The sequence below is a fragment of the Labeo rohita genome, chromosome 13 (assembly GCF_022985175.1).
Source record: "Labeo rohita strain BAU-BD-2019 chromosome 13, IGBB_LRoh.1.0, whole genome shotgun sequence".
Lineage (NCBI taxonomy): Eukaryota > Metazoa > Chordata > Actinopteri > Cypriniformes > Cyprinidae > Labeo > Labeo rohita.
The window spans coordinates 34897549-34919985 of record NC_066881.1 but is presented as its reverse complement, the minus strand read 5'-3'; the positions used below and the strand labels follow the sequence as shown (position 1 = coordinate 34919985).

At 32.5% G+C, this 22437-nt stretch overlaps 1 protein-coding gene across 3 annotated transcripts in view; it reads right to left on the bottom strand.

Annotated features, from left to right (window-relative positions):
• Nucleotides 1-22437, bottom strand: part of hs3st1l1 (heparan sulfate (glucosamine) 3-O-sulfotransferase 1-like1) — a 76480-nt gene that overhangs the window by 49794 nt on the left and 4249 nt on the right. Inside the window, exon 1 of one of the 3 annotated variants that reach the window (XM_051126803.1) lies at nt 4178-4375. The exons of the other annotated variants lie outside the window; for them this stretch is intronic. The gene's annotated coding sequence lies outside the window, so the exon portion shown is untranslated. Of the gene's footprint in view, nt 1-4177; nt 4376-22437 lie in introns of those variants that run through there. 3 annotated transcript variants of the gene reach the window in all.

Genomic DNA, 22437 nt, shown 5'->3' with positions numbered 1-22437 from the left:
ATCTCATTAGGAATTTTTCTATCAATAATAAACTTTGAGAGCCCTTTGTAAGTTTGATTTTTTATTATTTACAGCAATTACATTATTTACAGCCTGAACAGTTGTTACTTTAATAAATAAATAAATAAACAAACAAGTTTCTATTTTTCAGCTTGATGAGCTTCATAAAGGCTTTGATCTGAACCATGTGTTACAAAACATTAGATATCACTTCCTCATTAAAGATTTCATAACAATCAGAAAGATGAAACCATGATATTTAAAAAGGGAAATATATGCTATTTGCCAAATAATGTGACTAGGATCAGTATGGTGTTAATAATATCAGTAGTAAGTCATAAGGAGACACACAGTATATGAACAGCACTAGTTTTTTCCAGAGAAAGAGCCAAGTATGATTCTGACATTTATGTATGATATACAGTAAAAGCTCCGCTGCGCAAAGGGGAAACGGTAACCTTTAATCCTCAAAGAGAAGCTGTAATTGTAAAGACAGCGACGTGTTCAGGTAGAGCTGGAGAAATAAAGAGCGAGACGCAGAGAACACAGTAATCTTGAGTGAATCTGAGAACAGACTGGACTTCTTTTATTTGCTTTGCTCTACGGGAACACCGGGTACATCAAAATGACAAAGTCGAGCGATTAGGATTCAGGACCGGGCCGATACGAGTCACTGACCCGCTACAGCCATCAGAGCGCTTTCACCCAGACCGACAAAACCTCCATATTTCATTTCTCTGTCGGGGCTGAAGATAAAAAAAAAATCATAATCAAAAACAAAAAAATTTAAACTTCAACATCTTTTGAAGCATTTAGTTCACATAGAGCAAATGCAATCATCTAATTCCACAAATGAGCATTACAAAAATGTTATTTCTGCATGCTCTCAGAATGGTCAAAATGACCATTTTTTGTTTTAAAAATGTTTTTTCTTGATTATGCAAAAGCTCTCAACTTATCATCATCATTTGCGCACCCTCATGTTGTTCCAAAGCAGTATGAGTTTTTAATCTTTTGTTGAACAGAAAATAAGTTACTTTGAAGAATGTTTGTAAACAAACAGTTTCTGGTCTCTATTGACAATTTGTTCTCCCTTCTGTGGAAGTTCTGATGAAAACTTATGAAAAATGTTCAGTGAACAATGTATAAATCTCATTTTTGTGCTAACATTTTACATTAACAAAACGTTAGACAAATGTCAAAAAATTATAATTTTGTTGTTTATAATTTTGCAAACATTTTGGAAATGTAACTTTCAAGTATTCTAAAACAAGTAGTAACATTTAAAAATGCAAACATTTTGGAAATGTTACATTTTAAAGTTCTCTGAACATTCTAAAACAAATAGTAACATTTAAAAATATTAATTGAATGTCCAACTTAAATGTTTCAGAAAAAATGTTCTGTGAATGATGCAGAAATCACATTTTTGTGATAATGTTTTGAGAACATTAACAAAGACCAAATAACTCTAAACGAAACTTTAAACAAAATTAACGTTGTAACAACTATAACCTTGAGAAAACGCTCTGAGAATGTTTCCTGTTCGCTCAGTTCAAATTACTAAAAAATAGTCAACTATAAAAGACAAATACCATCACTGAATTAACATACATGTGTCATTTTCATGGGGAAAAACATCTAATTTGTTGTAGAAAACAATATTTGAGACAAAATTCCCACATTATAGGATTACTTCTCTCAACGATCTGAACCAAGTACTTAAATTAGGGCTGTCAAACAATCAATCCCAATTAATCGCTTACAAAATACAAGTTTGAGTTTGCCTAATATGTGTGTGTACTGTGTGTAATTATTATGTAAATATAAATACATACACATTTATGAATATTTAAAAACATTTACAAGTATATGTATTTATTATCATTTTTATATAATTTATATTATTTTGTGCATAACATTTCTCTTAAATATATACATTAATTTGTGTGTATTTAATAATTACACAAAGTACACACACATATATTAGACAAACTCAAACTTTTAATTTGTATTAAACGTTTGACAGCCCTAATCTAAATATGTTCAACTAACATTAACAAAACGCTGAAAAAAATGTTGAAAAAATGATCATTTTGCAAACACTTTGGAAATGTAATTTTTTAATATTCTAAAACGAGTCGTAATGTTTAAAAATTGCTAGATGAATGTCCAATTGAAAGTTCAGTGAACTATGCATAAATCACTTTTAACATTATTACCAAACAACTGAACAAACCTTCTATTATAAACCTTCTAGAAAACATTCTGAGAATGCTCCCGGTTTCCTTAGTTCAAATTACTTTAGCAGTAAACAGTAGCAGTCAACTTCGAAACCAATCAAAACCAAGTACCAACTCCATGCAAACGTGCCAGAAGCCAACATTTTTAACTCTGTAGCGAAGTGTTTTGCACGAGGGCCGGCAGTGATCGAGCAGGTGATTTTGATCTCAGCCGCTTTCCGGTTCCCGGGTCACCCGTCCATGGAATTAAAGCGAGAACCTCTGGGACGGCGGCTCGCATTCTGAACTATTAGACTCGGAGAAGCAGCAGTTCCACCCAAAGACTTCATCAGTCAGACTGTGACAGGATAAATAGGCCAGCGCACACATCTCACTTCAAATATCATTATACTGCAGGCACTTTAAACACAACACGGATCCACTGTAGCAAATGCCACTGCTTACTGCACCAGGCTGCGTTCAAAACGAACACACTTCGACAGAGTCGCTTTAGGAGAGCCTCTGAATGCTAAAGAGGAATAGAGGCACAATCTGATTACACTAAATAAGCTGACCTTAAATGCTTTTCTTTTATCAGGGAAAGGTCATAAACGCTTTAAACGAAACCCACTGCTCCGTTTTCACATTACTCCAATTCTGCTGCGCGTGTAAACACTGATCAGCTTTTTATCTCTGACCAAGGATGTGCAAAACTATGCTACGTATATATCTAGCAGACAGCATTTCTCAGGGGGCTGTTCATATATTATATATGAAAACAGCTGGACGGAGCACAACAGAGCGGAATCTGCTCTCCAGATGTGTTTTTTAACAGATTAACTATATTTCATTTCACACATTTTTCAGCCTTTAAAATATAAAAGAATAAGTCACTGACAAACATGAACTAAAATATGATTTATAACAGGTATTAAGTCAGAATACAGGGTTATTTTAAATGGCCATCAATGTAAAAAGACGCATTTTACTCTCAAATAGTTTATCATCTACCAGTATCTATCAATAAAAACTAACCAGACAAAGTGATTTTATCAACCTCAGTAATTGACAAAAATATGTTCCAAGAATGTTTTGTTAATATTCCCATTAAGTTATGAAAACATTATTTATGAATGTTCTTTGAATGTCCAGATTTTTAATTTGAAGGAAACATTCCATTGCATCATTTTGTAAACATACCGGGAATGTTACATTTGAATGTTTTCTGAACGTTCTGAAACAAACGGTTACATTTTTTAAAAAAAACGTTAGATGAATATTCAATCAAAATATTTTAGAAAAAAATATTCCATGAATGGTGTATAAATATCGTTTTCAGAACATTAAGACCAGATAACTTTAAACAAATGTTTATTTTAACACTTTTTATTTCCAAATAGTTCAATATTAAATTTCACTGTAAAAAGTGAATTTCGTCCTCAGTATTTTTGTTTTGTTTTCCAGTATAACCATCGAAACATTTTTAAATCAAAATGGTTTTCCTTAAGATGCACAATTATATAAGACGGTAAGCCTTGCTTTCTGAAAAATGTAAAAATATCTGCCAACGGGGACAGAAAAACTGAACTGAAAGCTTTGAATTAAGTTTATTGTTTTACATTACAGGTTATTTTGTCTTGTTTTGAGTTTAAACTAACTTAATTTTGATATTTTTCAGAAAATAAAACACTTAACCTTATGTCATTTTGTATCTCTAGTAACTGTAGCGCTGTAATGCAGTGCTGTAGCTTTGCACATCCTTAATTAACCTGTCGAACCTTTCCTTTCTTAGAAACATCTTGTAGAAACAATGACTAAACCAACGAGAAAGCAATATGAGGAAAAGACAGCCTCTGTGACCAACAATGAACACCATAAAACGAAGCTCTACTTCACCTGAATTAGAATTATCTAGAAAGCGACACTGTGCCACTCAGTCTGAGACAAATACTTACTTCAAAAGCTCTTCTCAAGTGTCTCGCTGAGAGCCAGGCTGTGGAAAATGCGACTGAAAATCACTGTAAGAGTTTTCGTGTGCGGATCGGGCTCAGCGGAGGAAGACGGGCGGCAAACAGCTGCATCCACTTTCCATCGGGCTCTTTGATAAAATGCTTCAGACTCTTATGTAATGAACACAGGTGCTCATGTGCAAAGCAAACGTCTGCCTCCAGCTGCGGTCTCTTCATAATGCTAACTCTGACACTGACATCCGTCAGATTAAACCACTGCATTTCCATGAGTAAGCACTTGCGCTGGACACTTTGTGCGGACTGAGGAAGTGAAACGCAAAGCAGATGATGGTATGAAACTATTTCCAGGCAGCAGATCTTGGATTGAAGCTTTGCAGTGAACACACACAAATTCACAGAGAAGAGCACAGCACTATTAATGTCAAGGATATTGGTTTGATTCACAGAAAACACACACACCGATCGAATGAAAAGCCCTCAACGCACTGCAAATCACAGTGGATGAAAAAATGTACATCTAAAATAGATTTATACATTCCCTGTTGAAAGGAGGAGCACGCTTTTTGCATTTTTTATGCAGGTATTTTAACCAGCTAGACTACCACTGCCATGCTGTAAAATCATCATTAACTAAAAATTAGGCAGTACTAAAAAACATGAACCAGCATTTAACCAGCATTTAACCAGCATTTAACCAGCATTTAACCAGCATTTAACCTGCATTTAACCTGCATTTAACCTGCATTTAACCTGCATTTAACCTGCATTTAACCTGCATTTAACCTACATTACCAGCACAAACCAACATAAACCACCATTAACCAACATTAATCAGCACTAACCGGTATTAATCAGCATTAACTGGCATTAACCAGCATTAACCAGAATTAACCAGCATTAACCAGAATTAACCAGCATTAACCAGAATTAACCAGCATTAAACAGAATTAACCAGCATTAAACATCAACCGGCACGCAAATACAAGTGAATGTGACTGATGTTCGTCTGTAAAAAAAATGTTGCTGGCTTGCATGAACCAGCATTAACCAACATTTAACCTGCATGTACCAACATGAACCAACATTAATCAGCATTGAACAACATTAACCGGCATGCAAATACAAGTGAATGTGACTGATGTTCGCCTGTAAAAAAAAAAAAATAATAAAATAAAATAAATAAATAAAAAGTTGCCGGCTTGCATGAACCAGCATTAACCAACATTATCCAACATTAGTTAACATTTAACCAGCATGAACCAACATTAATCAGCATTATCCAGATTTAACCAGCATTAATTGGGATTGACCAGCATTAACCAACATTCACTGGCATTGACCAGCATGAATCAGTATTAAGCAACATTGACTAGCATTAACAAGATTTAACCAGCGTTAAACAACATTAACCAGCATGCAAATACAAGTGAATGTGACTGATGTTTGTCTGTAAAACAGTTGCCGGCTTGTTGCTAGGTTGTTGCTATGTGGTTTCCAGGTCTTTGCTATTCAGTTACTAAGGTGTTTTGAGTATTGTTTAGATTGTCGCTATTTGGTTGCCAGGGATTAACAATTCAGTTACTAAAATTTTCTAAATGATGTTTACATTATGCTGTGCGGTTTCTAGGGTGTAACTTAAGGTGTAAGCCCTGGCAACACCCTAACAACCACATAGCAATATTCTAAACTCCACTCTGAGCACCTTAGTAACTGAAGATGTAAGCCCTGGCTACACCAATGTAGAATGTTTCAGTGTGGTTGCTAGGGTCTTGCCAGGGCTTACGCCTTAAGTTACTAAAGTGTTCAGAATAGTGTTTACATTGTTGTCACATGGTTTTTAGGGTGTTGCCAGGGCTTACCTCTTCAGTTTCTCAGATGCTCAGAGTGGAGTTTAGAATATTGCTATGTGGTTGCTAGGATGTTGCCAGGGCTTACACCTTCCGTCACAAAAATGCTCAGAGTGGTGTTCAGAATGTTTCAATGTGGTTGCTAGGGTGTTTCCAGGGCTTACACCTTCAGTTACTAAAGTGTTTGGAATAGTGTTTACATTGTTGTCACATGGTTTCTAGGGTTTTGCCAGATCTTACCTATTCAGTTTCTAAGGTGTTCAGAGTGGTGTTTACAATATTGCAATGTGGTTGCTAGGGTGTTGCCAGGGCTTACACCTTTAGTTACTAAGGTGTTCAGAGTGGTGTTTGGAATGGTTGCTAAGGCGTTGCCAGGGCTTACCGCTTCAGTTACCAAGTTGTTCTGAGTGTTGCAGACAACAAACAGCATGAACAAGAAACTCACGTAAGAGCACCGTAAAAGTAAATAACGCAATGTAAGGATAAAATTATGCTTATGCAATTCATTAAACTAAACCAGAATAATCACATCAGTAATTGCACAAACGTTCTGTACCATCCTCAGTATTTAAAATTCAATCCCTCAGTGTTGCCATCTCTGCCAAGCTACTAGAGAATTCACCAGAGTCCCTCCTGAAGGAGTAAAGCGCGATCAATACGGCCCAGTGACTCGTGATTGCTCTGTGTATTTTCAATGATCCAACAGAGATGTGTTTAAGCCATCAAACACCTTCTAATCATCATGCAACAGGGACTTCAATTTACACTGGACTGCGTGTTCTCAGCCCGGTCGATTATATCTGTTCCATCTACCGGCAGCTTCAATTCTGTTAGAGTAGTCCTGCTACTATTTGGCCATAATAAGCCTCAAATTGATGATTAACCTTTGTAATCCAGCGAGCGCATGGAAGACGGCGCGCTCTTGTCATCCGAGTGGCTGCGAGAAAGATGCTGCATTATCATCTGTGGGAAAATTGAGGGGTTTGTGAGCAAATGAGGCAGCGTTATCTGCGCGAAGCGTGCCCGAGTATAATGAAGACGCATCTCTAGAATGAAGAGCCTTTTAATAACAAATCAGACCGCTTCACTGTATTGTGCGTTTTAATACAAAACCGTCCACGTCTGCACACGTTAGGCGCCTATGCGTGAAGATAGAGGCTGTTATCTTGGGAAGGCGAGGTGAATTAGCATCTGGTGTGGCGCGTCGGCCATTGTTTATGGTGCTCTATTATTTGGTAATCAGACATTAAATGAGTCATTTCTCCACATTTAACTCCAGCCGGTGAGCTAATGGCTTAATCTGACCAATGAGGATGATTTAACTTTTGTTTACTCCAAATCACCATTAGACAAACGCAAATCGTGAGTGCAAATGAAGCAGGAAACAAACCAATTGGATTGCATATATATGCATTTCAGGCTTTCATTACCCTGTGATATTTGCAGTGGGCTGTTTCATAAGGGCTGCGTTTATAAAAGACTTGAGGCTCTTTTATCAGAGGCCTTCATCAGTATCATATTTGCGAGTGGAATCAGTCCACAGGCTGTCCTTTACACGTCACCTTGTCAAAGCGCCAGACGAACGACCTCCTTCATTATCTTAAAATCTCTAGGGACGAAAAATAAGATCTTTGTGCGGAGTTTCAATGAAATAAATTTAAATTAAAATAAGGCCCTAAATTAAACCTTAATATATTCTACTCTGGGGGACGGAGGCAGAATCAGGGCATACTTCAAAAACATGACAAAAACACAATCCCTCATCAAGAGGAAAGTAAAGTTCAAAAACTTTCATTTGCCGAAGGGTCAAGGCTCGCTGCTTTCTAGGTCGGAGAAAGAAATATTACATTAGCAATAAACAAACACTTAAAGTGAAAACAAACTTAGCCTCAACATTTAGGACGAAGCACACAAGATGCAATAAAGTTTATTGGTTACAGCAAATATCAAAAGTTTGGAAGTTGGCTTCAGGAGTGCGAAAGGCCAAAACAACAAACAAAAATAGCAAAGGGTCAATAACTGAGAACAGCTGAAAGTGACCAGCTAAATAATCATCTTTCCAGGTAACACATTTAGGTTATAAAAACGCTGTGGGAACATTGTTTTGAAATGTTTCTAAAAACAGCTTTGATGATGTAATTAGAACATTATTTAAATGTTACAAAAACGTTTCTCACAACATTCTACTTTTTTTCACCCAAAATATAATGTTATTTAAACATTTATTTTTAATGTTTTAAAAATGTTAAAATAACTGTCTTTATTGTTGTGAGTAGAATGTTATCTGCAGGTTACAAAAAAAAAAAAAAAAAAAAAAATCTAATAACATTTCTACCTAAAATATAATGTTATATGAATGTTTTTTTTATATATATATTAGGGATGGGACGATACACCTACCTCCCGATTCGATACGATTCCGATACTTGGGTGCCGATACGATATGTGTTGCGATTTTACAAGTATTGCGATTTACAAGAATTCAGATTCTACAAGTATTGCGATTCGATATTGTAATGTGTTGCGATTTTGTTGTTTTTTTCTCTCTAGACCATATGGAAAAATGTGATTAGTACACAATATATACACAATAAAAAAAAACATTTTTAGCATTTTTCCTGTTTTATTTCAGTTTATAAGAAACTAAATATTTCAGCATAAACAAACAGCCACTAACTTATACAATGTCTCATTTAGAGTTCGTTGGCTTGCAGACGATTTCTCAGGTTGCTTGGCGTTTAACTCTGGATGATGACGAGCAAGATGCGTGCTCATGTTAGTTGTATTACCACAGTAGGTTACCAGTATTCGACAGAGTTTGCACACTGCTTTAGACATGTCTAGCTGTTCATTCCCTGGTAATTTCTGAAATCCAAAGTGTTTCCACAGCAAATCCAAAAGACGTAACTTTCGTCCGCCTCGTTTATAAGTAAGTGCTAAAATAAAGCAATGTATTTAATATGAATTCATATCGATTCTGGTGTAAAAAAATCGATTTTAAAATCGTAAATAAAAAAATCGTGATAGTTAGGTGAATCGATTTTTTGTCCAATCCCTAATATATATATATATATATATATATATATATATATATATTCTAAGAACAATAAAATGTTCATGTTTTTTTGTCAGGATTAAAACGCTATTTAAAAGTTACAAAAAAGAAAAACGTTTCTTACAACATTCTAATAACTTTTGCCTAAAATGTAACATTACAGTACATTTATATTTAAAATATTAAAAGTCCAGTTTTCTTGTTGTGATTAAAACAGTTTAAAAGTTACAAAAACAGTTCTTACAACATTCTACTAACTTAATTGTCACCCAAAATATAACGTTGTTTCAATGTTAATTTTTAATATTTTAAAAATGTTAAAATGTCTACTTTTATTGTTGTGATTAGAGCGTTATTTGTAGGTTACAAAAACATTTCTTATAACATTTGACTATATTTTTTACCTAAAACATAATGTTATTTAAACGTTTATTTTTAATACTCTAAGAACATTAAAATTTCCAGTTTTCTTGTTGTGATTAAAATGTTATTTTAAAGTTGCAAAAACATTTCTTACAACAATTTACTAACTTTATTTTCACCCAAAATAATGTTATTTCAACATTTATTTTTAATATTTTAAAAACGTTAAAATGTCTACCGTAAATGTTATTTGCAAGTTACAAAAAAAAAAAAAAAAAAAAAAAAAATCTCTCTCATAACATTCGAATACATTTCTACCTAAAATATGTTATCTGAAAGTTTAATTTTAACATTCTAAGAACACTTAGAACACTTCTAAGAACACTTTTCTTGTCAGGATTAGAACGTTATATACATGTTACAAAAACGTTTCTTACAACATTCTATTAACTTTTAACATTCTTTTACCTACAATGCAACATTACATTTATATTAAAAATTCTAAAAATGGTAAATGTCCAGTTTTCTTGTCGTGATTATATATTATTTAAAAACAACAATTTCTCTCAAAATTATAAAAACGTATAGTATATCAAATATTACTGAAGTTATAAGAATGTTGTATAAAAATAGCTTTAAGAACATTGTGTCCTAATATTTGTATAACTTAAAAAAAGAACCTTTTGTGCAATGTAAAGTTTCCACAGATAAACGGTACTTAATAAAACCACTGACGCTAAAAAAAAAAAAAAAAAAAAAAAAAAAAAAAAAATATAATAATAATAATAATAATAATAATAATAATAATAATAATATTATATATATATATATATATATATATATATATATATATATATATATATATATATATATATATATATACATACATACACACACACACACACATATATACATACACATATATATATATATATTTATATATATATTTATATTTTAATAGTTAGGCTGGTTCATCATTCAGATACAGTTCAGAGAAGGTTTTGCACACACGTTCTTGTGCTCAAAAGCAGCTGTAGAAAGCACAACAAAAATCAAGAGAACCACAGGGGTCTCAAGACCCTTGAATATTTTAAACTTGACACGGCATCTTCAATAAACAACGCCTAAAAACAGCATGTCTGCTGAACAAACAGTGCAGTGCAATAATGACTTACATGTTAGAAAAACAATACTTTGGGTTAAGGGTTTGTTCAAAACTCCAACGCTAAGTACAAGCACCTCTAATAAAAACTCGACCCTTATGCCACTGTTCAAGCACAACCTTATTAGTTTTTACTTGAGCACTTAAAAAGTTTCCTCTCGAGTGAAGCACCTCCACCTCTACGGCTGCCGAGGCAGAGGAAAAAAAAAACAACTGAGTCTTTCTCCACCGTTGCATAAAAAACCTTTTATGAAAGCCTGGAAACAAAACAAAAAAATAATAAATAATGAATCCAGAATGGAAAATCTAAGACGTGGAGCATAATAAAGTAAGCCGCAAAATCAAATGACTGCTGTTTCTATGAGCTTTAATCTCAGGGTAATTTCATTTCACACTACGCAGTACTAAACACTGCAACACTAGAACAATATTTTGGCTCCTGCCTCTCGCAGGTATTCGAGAAACACAGCCATTAAACACACATCTATTGTCTAATTGTGTAGCTGAATAACAACACGCGGAGCCGCCTTCTCGGCGCTTGTAGGGCGAAATAAAGAACGACGCAACATGCGGTAAAGGAGGCTTCCGCTCTGATCCGAGGAGAACGAAAGCCGCTCATCAAGCGGAATGATAAATTCACCCCATAATGCATCTGCCTCAGAATTCGTGATGAAAAAATATTTTAAATTAGGTGTCAAAAGCCTCATATTGAACAACTCCCTCTCAAACTGCACTCCAAACGCGCCAGCGTCCAATTATTCCAAAATGACAGTAAATTGAACAGAAGAAAGCACAAAGCCGTCACTCCGAGGCGCACATCCAGCGAGCCTCGTCGGAATACATATAGCATTAATGAGCCTGTCCCATCAGCACGGCTCATGTGCGATCATCTGATGCTATGTGAGTTTAAGGAGGCTTATGTGAAGGAACGCAATCAATACACTTATCCAGATGCACTGCACAGCCACCGTGAGACTAGGGATGGGAATCGTTGGGAATGTAATGATTCTGGTTCCGATTTCTTTAAAGGGACGGTTCACCCAGAAATAAACATTCTGTCATCGTTTGCTCACTCTCGTGTCATTCTAAACCCGTTTGGTTTGATTTCTTCTGGGGAACACAAAACAAGATGCTCTTTAACGTACAAGTGAGCAGTGAATGGGTCAAAATAGATTCGTTTGAGCAGCAGACTAAAGTTTGGGCCATTATTAGGGGTGTGTAATATTTATCGTCTGAGATAATATTGTAATTCTTGTTTTAATGATATGCAAACTGGCATTATCGAGTAGCCTACACTGTAAAAAATAAAAAAAAACACAATTTGTTGAGTCAGCTTAAAATAATTTGTTACCCTGCTGCCTTAAATTTTTAAGTTCAGTCAACTAAAATAAGTTTAGTCAACTTGAAATGTTAAGTTGTACTAAGTAACAACTTAGATATTTGTGTTTGCTAAACTTAACAGATGGGTAACCCAGCTGCCTTAAAATTTTAAGTTGATTCAACTCAAATATCCAAGTTGTCACTTATAAATAAACTTTTTGAGTTGACTGAACTTAAAATTTTAAGACAGCCAGGTTACAAATTATTTTAAGATGACTCAACAAATTGTTTTCTACAGTGTATGTATGAGTATATGTAGGGCTGGGTGATATGGGCAAAAAAAATTATCACCATTTTTTTCATATCAGTCGATATCGATAATTATCACGATAAATGTCAAATCTTTATTTCTTTCAAGTTTAAAGTCAGATTTTTGCTCCAAAGTAAAAGATGTAGAAACCAGACTGTTAATTTTCCTTAAAATAAATATCTAAATAGAAAAATTAGTTATATTGTTTCAAATCAAGAAACAGGTTTGGGTTGTCTGATAATAATAATAATAATAATAATAATAATAATAAAAAAATCACTTTTGTCTCTTCGAAATGCACATTTGATAGTAGCTTGAGGATGCAGAGGTAAATTTTTGTCCATTATCAATCAGTAACATCTGTAAAAATTGTAGCAACCTCAGTTTTATATGGTTACATTTATTCTGCTCCTTTTTTTTTTTTTTAATTAAGCATTGGTCTCCCATAGTAGTAAGCATACATTTTAAATAATGATACACAGTTAAAACACACATAATGATACCTCAATACCATGGTAAAAATATAACTACATAGTTTTATAGGTAGCCTATTTGTATGAAAAACGGTAGTCTAAAAACATTCAGTATAAATGCACACATGCTATAGTTTAATCACAAATACATACATACTATAAATATATACCATTACTCCTGTAATAAAATTCAGTGAATATCCCACATTGCTGCCACAATACCATGGTGAGTGTGTAAATCAGTAAATCCATGGTAAATGAAGGAGATGTGTAGATTGAAAAGCTTTCTGACTGTCTCGTTGCACACAGCTTTAAACTAGTTTGAATTACAGAGTCATTTGTGTTCATCGCTGAATTCAAGTGTTTCACACTGGATCTCACAGCGCTGTTTAGTGCTCGCGTGATGGAGTAAATGCATCCTCTCTGGTGAGCTCGCACAGGGCGGCAGTTTGAACTTTGGTCTGAGCGGATAAACGGTCTGTGTGGCGCGATTCAAATGAGTCATGCTGTTACATTCCACTTTTGGCACATAAAACACATACACAGAACATGTATCGAACACTTCATATCATTTTATTGAGGAAAATTATATACTGTATATTTTATATATATATATATATATATATATATATATATATATATATATATATATATATATATATATATATATATATATATATATCTATATCACACACATACACATACATACATACATATAATTATCATTATCAAATTATTTTTATTTTAACCATCCAGCAAACCTTTTAAAATATTTTTCTGCAATAAATAATAATAATTAAAATGACTATTTAAACCGTTTAATTGACCGCATTAATCGGTCATAATTCTTTCTCTCCGTTAATGGTTAACCGGTTAAAATGAGCATCCCTAATAGATGGTTTAACCTGAACAATTGGTCAGCTAATCGTCTAATAGTCCTAATGGAGCTTTGATGTATCATTTGTTGAATATTTTAACACTGACATTTTGTCTTTAATAAATATGACCCTATGATTACTGCCAAGTAGAAAACGTGGACACAACACAAATTTTGGATGAATAAATCAAATATAGGTCAGTAAACTTAAATCAAATCAAGCGTCTGAATATTAAGCCACAAAAATACTATTTAAATATGAATCCCACAAGTTGTGTGTGTATCTGAATGAATGAATGAATGAATGAATGAATGGCGCATCTTACTGATTCTTGTGAGAAAACCTATCAAAAGTGATTTTATGTTCATAGAAAGGACATTAAATGTAAGTAAAGTGTCTACTTTTAAGGTTTCAAATAAGTTTTTGGAGAACGTCAAAATTTGGTTGAAATAATGTTACATTGTCATTCAGTGTAACACAATATTTATGTAAAAAATTTTCCGAAGTTTAGATAGTTTAGACTATCAATTAGTGTTTATTAAAATATAAACAGATGATTCGGTATATTAGTAACACAGACATTCTCTGTGCATTTATATGTCACATCTATAACGCTGGATTTTCCCCACAACAGTATTTATGAAAATAAATAAATAAATTCATTTGTTTATAAAAATCAATCCAGAAAATTAATGGAAAACACAGAATTTTGGTAAAAATAAAACTGAATAAAAACATTTCACAGGGCCAAAAAAAGTGTCATTTTTGTTCAACTTTTAATAAATTGCTATTAAATGTGCTTTTCATGATTTCAATTAATTAGACATAATTTTTATTATTGTTTTTTATCATTTAAATATGAGACAAATATATCATGAGTCAAGAAAAATTAAAAAAGAAAAAAATGGATTTTGCAAAAAATATAAAAAATAAATAAAAGAAAACAGATTTTACAGAGCCCTAAATAAAAAATGCTTAAAAACTCAAATCCACTTATTAAAGTTTGCTCACATACAACACGTTCTCGCATTTAAAACAGCTGGAACAAAATACAACAAACCCACAGTGGTCTCAACATTTGGCTTTAAAGTTGAACATTTTAACCTTGAGACAACGTCTTAAAGCACTGCCTAAAAACACACATAAAACAGCATATCTGTAGCGCAGTCTGAGGATTTGGCTTGAATATTTTAACCTTGGTTTGACGTCAGTGATACCAAACAGTATTGGTTCTTTTTACATAACCAATTGTGATCCGAATATGCACAATTTCTTGAATAAGAAAGATTTTCAGTGAGTCTTCAGAAGATTTATCTATTTAGATCCATTTGGACTGTCGTTTTACAATCTACTTTTTGGAGTTTGGCAACCTCTGGTCACCCATCGCAAGTCTTTCTGACCAGGTTATAAGAGTTCACGTTGCATGCAAATACGTCTTTGATAATCTTTTATCATATTCAATATAGCCTACAAAAACTCTCAAATAATTTTATGCACAAGTACACAGATGTACAAAACCTTTAATGAACCCAAACATCAAAATAACTCACTTCTGGTATTTTAAAACAATATTCCCAACTCTGCTTACAAAGGTGAAGGTGATAAAGAAAAACCTGGGCACTCTCATGAATTATGCAGTTGGTCTCAAATATGCAAATATATGTATTAGCCTAGTTATGCATGTACTATAACTTATAGCGAGTTGTCTATTATCCATGCAGTGCTAAAGACACTGGATAGGTTGTGAACCAGCTTCAAATGCTAATGTCTACTTGACTAATACATGACATCCTGGGAGACTTACAGAATTAGCTAGTAGTACGCGGATACGTCTTGCAGCTATTAAAGACAATGATGTCGTTAGGTTTGGGAGGCTTGTGAGATGGACTGAGGCGAAGCGGAGCGCTGTAGCTAATCCTTCCATTTTCCCTAAAGGGCTAATCAGGAATCTGCTCCGACTGATCCCATCCATCTACATCTGAGCCAATTTAACAGAAAGAGTTCACGAGGAGTCTCAGCGGGCACCAAATGAGCCGAATCTAGGCCAAACTTTTAAAGACATGTATGGGTAAGTTAATATGTGGAATGGGGAGGGAAAGGGTTTAACATGCAAAAGCAGGGAAATTTCCACCAGCACACGCAAGTCACAGCAACTTTCAGTTTGGAGCTCCCAACAGGCTGAAACCATTGAAATTCGAGAGGTGTTCAGAAACTAAGTTGTTAATAATGTGCATATTTTTTTGTGTGCATATTAACGCATTTCAGTGTTTGCATGTTGCAACGGTTTTATGCTGGGTCTTCACAAGTGTTGCCAGATTGGGTCAATAATTTACAGCTCAAGAGAAAACGCTTAAAAAAAATGCATTTCCAAAAGAATGTGAAAGAATTCTAATCCATTTCCATGCCAACCAAGGTTGAGAAGCAGAGTTTTTACAAGTCTTTACAACTAGTGATAAAATTAAATTACAAAAAATGAATACATTTATAGGAAAGAACAACAACACAAGACAACAGATCAAAACAAGAAGAGAAAATAACAAATGTTCCAACCCAAACAGGTTACAGTATGTGAAATATTAGCAAACGACAAAAATGAACCTATTTAAGTCCAAACAAAAAAGCCAGTACAAGTTATTGGGATAAGCAATGCAGTTAGTGCAACAAGCTAACTTTTTGGTCTTTGTATTAAATGTTGCATGCATTGCAAAAAAAAAAAAAATAAATAAATAAATAAAATCTTGAAATGCATGAAAACATATCTTGTTAATGCATGAAGAAAATGCATTAACTAAATACTAACATCAAGGGTTTATGCGGGTCTTAAAAAGTTTTAATTATAACTTAATTAAAATTATACTTTACTTTAAAATTATACTTTAATTATAACATCAATTATAAATTATAACTTTATATTATACTTTAATTATAACTTATAATAATAATAATAATAATAATAATAACATCTTCCTCATTTTTATTTGAAAACAGGAAATTATAATTTGCATGAAGAAAATGCTTTTGTGCATAAATTAATACTAACTGGGGTTTCTGCGGGTGTTAAAAAAGAAATTAAGACCTAAAAAGAGCAGAAAGTCTTGAAATCATAAAACTGTGGCAATAAATGCTGCATGCATTGCAATATATAATGCTTGTTTGTGCAAAAATTAAATACTAACATGATGGGGTTTCTGCAGATCTAAAAAAGGTCTTAAAGTCTTAATTTTTGGAATCTGCCTTCCACAAATTAAGGCCTCAAAAAGGTCTTAAATCAGAGCTCAAGTCTTGAAATCATGGCATTAAATGCTGGATGCACTGCAAAAAATGAATATCTTCTTTGGTATTTTCAGTCAGAAAACAGAAAAAAATGTATTGCATGAAGAAAATGCATTAAAAAAAAACCCCTCTAATTTGCCCTTTCACAAGTTAAGACCTTAAAGTCTTAAATCAGAGCAGAATTCATAAAATCATGGCATTAAATTTTGCATGCATTGCAAAAAAAAAAAAAAAAAAAGTTTTAATATCTTGTAAATGCATGAAGAAAATGCATGAACTAAATACTAACATGAAGGGTTTATGCGGTCTTAAAAAGTTTTAATTCGCCTTGCCACAAATTAAGAAAAAAGCAGAAAGTCTTAAAATGATAACATTGTGGCGTTAAATGTTGCATGCACTGCAAAATAAATAAATAAATAACATCTTCCTAATTTTTATTTGAAAACAGGAAATTATATTTTGCATGAATAAAATGCTTGTTTGTGCATAAATTAAATACTAACATAATGGGGGTTTCTTCAGGTGGTAAAAAAGGTCTTTAAAAGTCTTACATTTCCCTTGCACAAATTAAGGCCTTAAAAGGTCTTAAATCAGAGCACAAACGACTTGAATTCATATAATCGTGGCGTTAAATGTTGTATACATTGCAAAAAATGAATACCTTTGATATTTTCATTCCAAAATAGGACATAATATTTAGCATGAAGAAAATGCATAAACTAAATACTACCATGAAGGGTTTTTGCGGGTCTTAAAAAGTCATTCTCCTTCTTCATTCTCCTTTACGCAAATTAAGACCTAAAAAAAAGACCTGTTTTGATAGTCCACTTAAGACATTCTACTAACAATAAGTAACTTTGCAACTACATGTCTACTAACTCTCAGAGCAGACTGTTAGGTGAAGTTTAGTGTTAGTAGAATAAGTTGACATACCTGCAAAGTTTAGAAGAGTCTTAGAAGATATTAAGCAGTCAATCTACTTATACTCTAATAACTAGTTGACATGCAGTTGCAAAGTCGCTTACTGTTAGTAGAATGTCTAAAGTGGACTTTCAAAATAAAGTGTTACCATAATATTTTCCTTATTTTTATTTAAAAACAGGAAATTAGACGCTGCATGAAGAAAATCCTGTGCATAAATTAAATACTAACATGATGGGATTTCCGCAGGTCTTAATAGGTCTTAAATTTCCCTTTTGCAAATTAAGGCCTTAAAAAGGTCTTAATTCAGAGCACAAAAGTTTCGAATTCATAAAATCGTGGCATTAAATGTTGCATGCACTGCAAAAAAGTAATATCTTCTTTGGTATATTTTCATTCAAAAAACAGAAGAAAAAAAATAGCATGAAGAAAATGCATAATTTTAATTCACACTTTCACAAATTAAGACCTTAAAAAGTCTTAAATCAGAGCAGAATTCATAAAATCATGGCATTAAATTTTGCATGCATTGCAAAAAAAAAAAAAAAAAAAAAAAAAAAAAAAAAAAAGCAGCATGAAATCTTGTTAATGCATGAAGAAAATGCATTAACTAAATACTAACATGAAGTGTTTAAGTGGGTCTTAAAAAGTCCTAATTGGCCTTTCCACAAATTAAGACCTAAAAAAGCAAAAAAAAAAAAAAAAACAGAAAAAAAAAATTATTTTGCATCAAGAAAATGCATAATTTTAATTTGCCCTTTCACAAATTAAGACTTCAGTCTTAAATCAGAGCAGAATTCATAAAATCATGGCATCACATTTTGCATGCAAAAAAAAAAAAATGCATGAAATCTTAAAATGCATGAAAAAAATAATATCTTGTTAATGCATGAAGGAAATGCATTAACTAAATACCAACATGAAGTGTTTATGCGGGTCTTAAAAGTCTTAATTTGCCTTTCCACAAATTAAGACCTAAAAAAAATCCTTAAAAGGGTCTTAAATCAGAGCACAAAAGTCTTAAATTCATAAAATCGTGGGATTAAATGTTGCATGCATTGCAAAAAAATTATATCTTCTTTGGCATCTCGTTCAAAAAAAAAATATATATATATTTTGCATGAAGAAAATGCATAAAAATCTTAATTCGCCCTTTCACAAATTAAGACTTAAAAAGTCTTAAATCAGAGCAGAATTCATAAAATCATTGCATTAAATGTTGCATGCATTGCAAAAGTCTTAATTTGCTCTTCCCCAAATTAAGACCTTAAATAAAAGGTCTTATAAAATCTTGGCATTAAATTTTGCATGCATTGCAAAAAAATAAATTGCACATATTATAACAAGCTAAAATGTGACATTTCATATTCAAAAAATGAATGACAATAATAATAATAATTTGTACTGCACTTTATACTTACATTTATGCCACTTTGGTACAATGATTACTTGAATATAAAGTTATAAATTCAAAATCAGATCCCTTATTGCAATAAAAACGGTGTCAACACAGCCAAATCTGGAGAGTGTTTACCCAGATAAAAGGGAAATTTGTTACCCAAGTAATGCGTCATAATGACTGACTGGATGGAGTGCATGCACAATTGGGTTTTCGTCTGTTAACCAATTATCCTATTAAAAAAAACACAGTCAAGCCCATTTCAAATTTAAACCAACCAGTCTGGTAACACTTGAAGTCCAATGTAAAATTTACTTCCATAACACTGGTCGTTGTGTATATTCACCACGATTAACCATTGCTCTGACAGTCTTGCAGCGTTTGTTGTTTTAAAAACAGCAAGGTGCACAAAACTCAATGCCATCTGCGACCGAAAGCTTCTTTTGGATTTAAAAGGGTCCATAAGTCAGAGAACCGGGCGCAGACAAAGACTGCCTTTAAGCACTGTTAGATCTGAGAGGAAAAGCAAAGCGCATCCCTCAGGGGCTAATCTGTATTTGCCCAGTTCAGCATTAACCATATAAAAGAGAGTTCAATAAGTCGCAGAACAAAACTCAGCTGAGAGCCTTGACGTGTCTGGCCTGCGGGCGTCGCATGAGTTACACGTCGCCGGCAGCGAGCGGCTCACGCGCCCATGACAAATGACTCCTCTAGTCATGGCATATTACCATGCTCTGTGCCCGTCTCGGCAGAATCCTTCTAGAAGCCTGCCAGGTGTGAGAACATTTCATTCTTTTAGCGCTGGAATATTTTGATGTATTATTCATTTAGGGTGTAGTCCCTCTCGTTCCGATGCAAAATGAGCTAAATGAGGCGAATCTCGCGAAACCTGTCATAAACACATCCAGGTCATATTTCAACCGACTCAAAAGAAAAATATACAAAATGATATTATATGCACAAAGAAAATGAAGCCTATTTTAAGCCGGGTTTCATGCATTGTGATATTCTTTGATTTTCATGCCATATTTCACCCCAATTCCTATCATCACTCTCATTACTGTAATGCAAATAAAAGAATGATTTATTGTTTTAAAAATAAAATACTGATCTCAGGGTTTCTGCAGGTTGATGAATATATGGTATATTTAAAATGTTTAAAGACCTTTAGAAGACCAAGTAAACAAAACTTGAGAAATAAACTGAAATGACTAAATTGCAAATGTCTAAAGATCCTCAAATCAACACATATTTACTTGAAAACCAAAGTGACTTAAAATGAAAAGCCTGATTAAAACAAGAATAAATATCTACTAATGGGTTTAGAAAAATCAACTTAATTCAAAAAGGGAAAACAAGATTTATATCTTCTTGAGACATTTGTTCTTGTTTTAAGCACAAAATACTTTAAAGTTATCCACACACAAGCATTTTCCTCATGTAAAAAAATAATTTTCTGTTTTTTGAATATAAAAAAAATAAAATAAATATTTTTTATTTAAAAATCAATAAATGTATTTATTTATATAAATAATTAATTTATTTATTTATTTGCAATGCATGCAAAATTTAATGCAATGATTTTATAAATTCAGGACTTTCTGCTCTGATTTAAAACCTTTTAATGTCTTAATTTGTGAAAGGGCGAATTAAGACCAGCAAAAAAAAAAAAAAGGGAATTTAAGACTTTAAGACCTGCAGAAAACCTGTTATGTTATTTAATTTTTGCAATGCGTTCAACAATTAATGAAACAGCTTGCAAAAAAAAATATTTTCTATTTTTTGAATAAAAATATTGTAAATAAAAAGTTTTTTCTTTTTCTTTTATGCAATGCATGGACAATTTAATGAAATGATTTAATGATTTCAAGACTTTCTGCTCTGACCTTTTGTAAGGCCTTCATTTATGTAAGAGCAATTTAAGACTTAAGACCCACAAAAACCCTTCATGTTAGTATTTGGTTTATGCATTTTCTTCATTCAAAATATAATTTCCTGTTTTCAAATAAAAATAAGGAAGATATGACTTTTTTGCAATGCATGCAACATTTAGTGCCATGATTTTAGGAATAGAAGATATTTGTTCTGTGATTTCAGATCTTTTTCAGGCCTTTGTGAAAGGGCTATTTAAGACTTTTTAGGTCCTTTTTAAGATCTGCAGAAACCCCATCATGTTACTATTTAATTTATGCACAAACAAGCATCTTCTTCATGCTAAATATAGTTTCTTGTTTTCAAATAAAAATGGAGGAAGATATTATTTTTTTTGCAATGCATGCAACATTTAATGCCACAATTTTATGATTTGAAGACTTTTTGCTTTTATAGGTCTTAATTTGTAGAAAGGTGAATTAAGACATTTTAAGACCAGCAAAAACCCTGAATTCATCAAGTTAGTATTTTTATGCATTCTTCATGCAAAATCTTTTCTTTTCTGTTTTTTGAATGAAAATACCAAAGAAGATATTTTTTGCAATGCATGCAACATTTAACGCCATGATTTTATAATTTCAAGACTTTCTGATCTGATTTAAGACTTTTTTAGGTCTTCATTTGTGGAAAGTCAAATTATGACTCACATAAACCCTTCATGTTAGTGTTTCATTAATGCATATTCTTCATGCAAAATATAATTCTCTCATTTTGAATAAACATACTAAAGAAGATATAAATTTTTTGCAATGCATGCAGAATAATGCCAATTTTATGAAGGCCTTTATTTGTGGGCAAATTTAGTATTGTTAGTATTTTTATGCATTTTCTTCATACTAAATCATTTTTCTGTTTTTTTTGTTTTGTTTTGTTTTGTTTTTTAATTAAAATACCAAAGAAGATTGTATAATTTATATGTATACATTTATATTTATACACACATATACATATATATATATATATATATATATATATAGCAATGCATGCAACATTTAAGGCCACAAATTTATGATTTCAAGACCTTCTGCTCTGATTTAAGACTTTTTTTAGGTCTTAATTTGTGGAAAGTCAAACTAAAACTTTTTAAGACCCACATAAACCCTTCATGTTAGTATTTAGTACATGCATTTTCTTTATGCAAAATATAATTTTCTAATTTTGAATAAAAATACCAAAGAAGATATTAATTTTTTGCAATGCATGCAAAATAATGCCAATTTTATTAAGGCCTTTATTTGTGGAAGGGCGAATTTAGTATTGTTAGTACTTAATTTATGCATTTTCTTCATGCAAAATATAATTTTCTATGTTT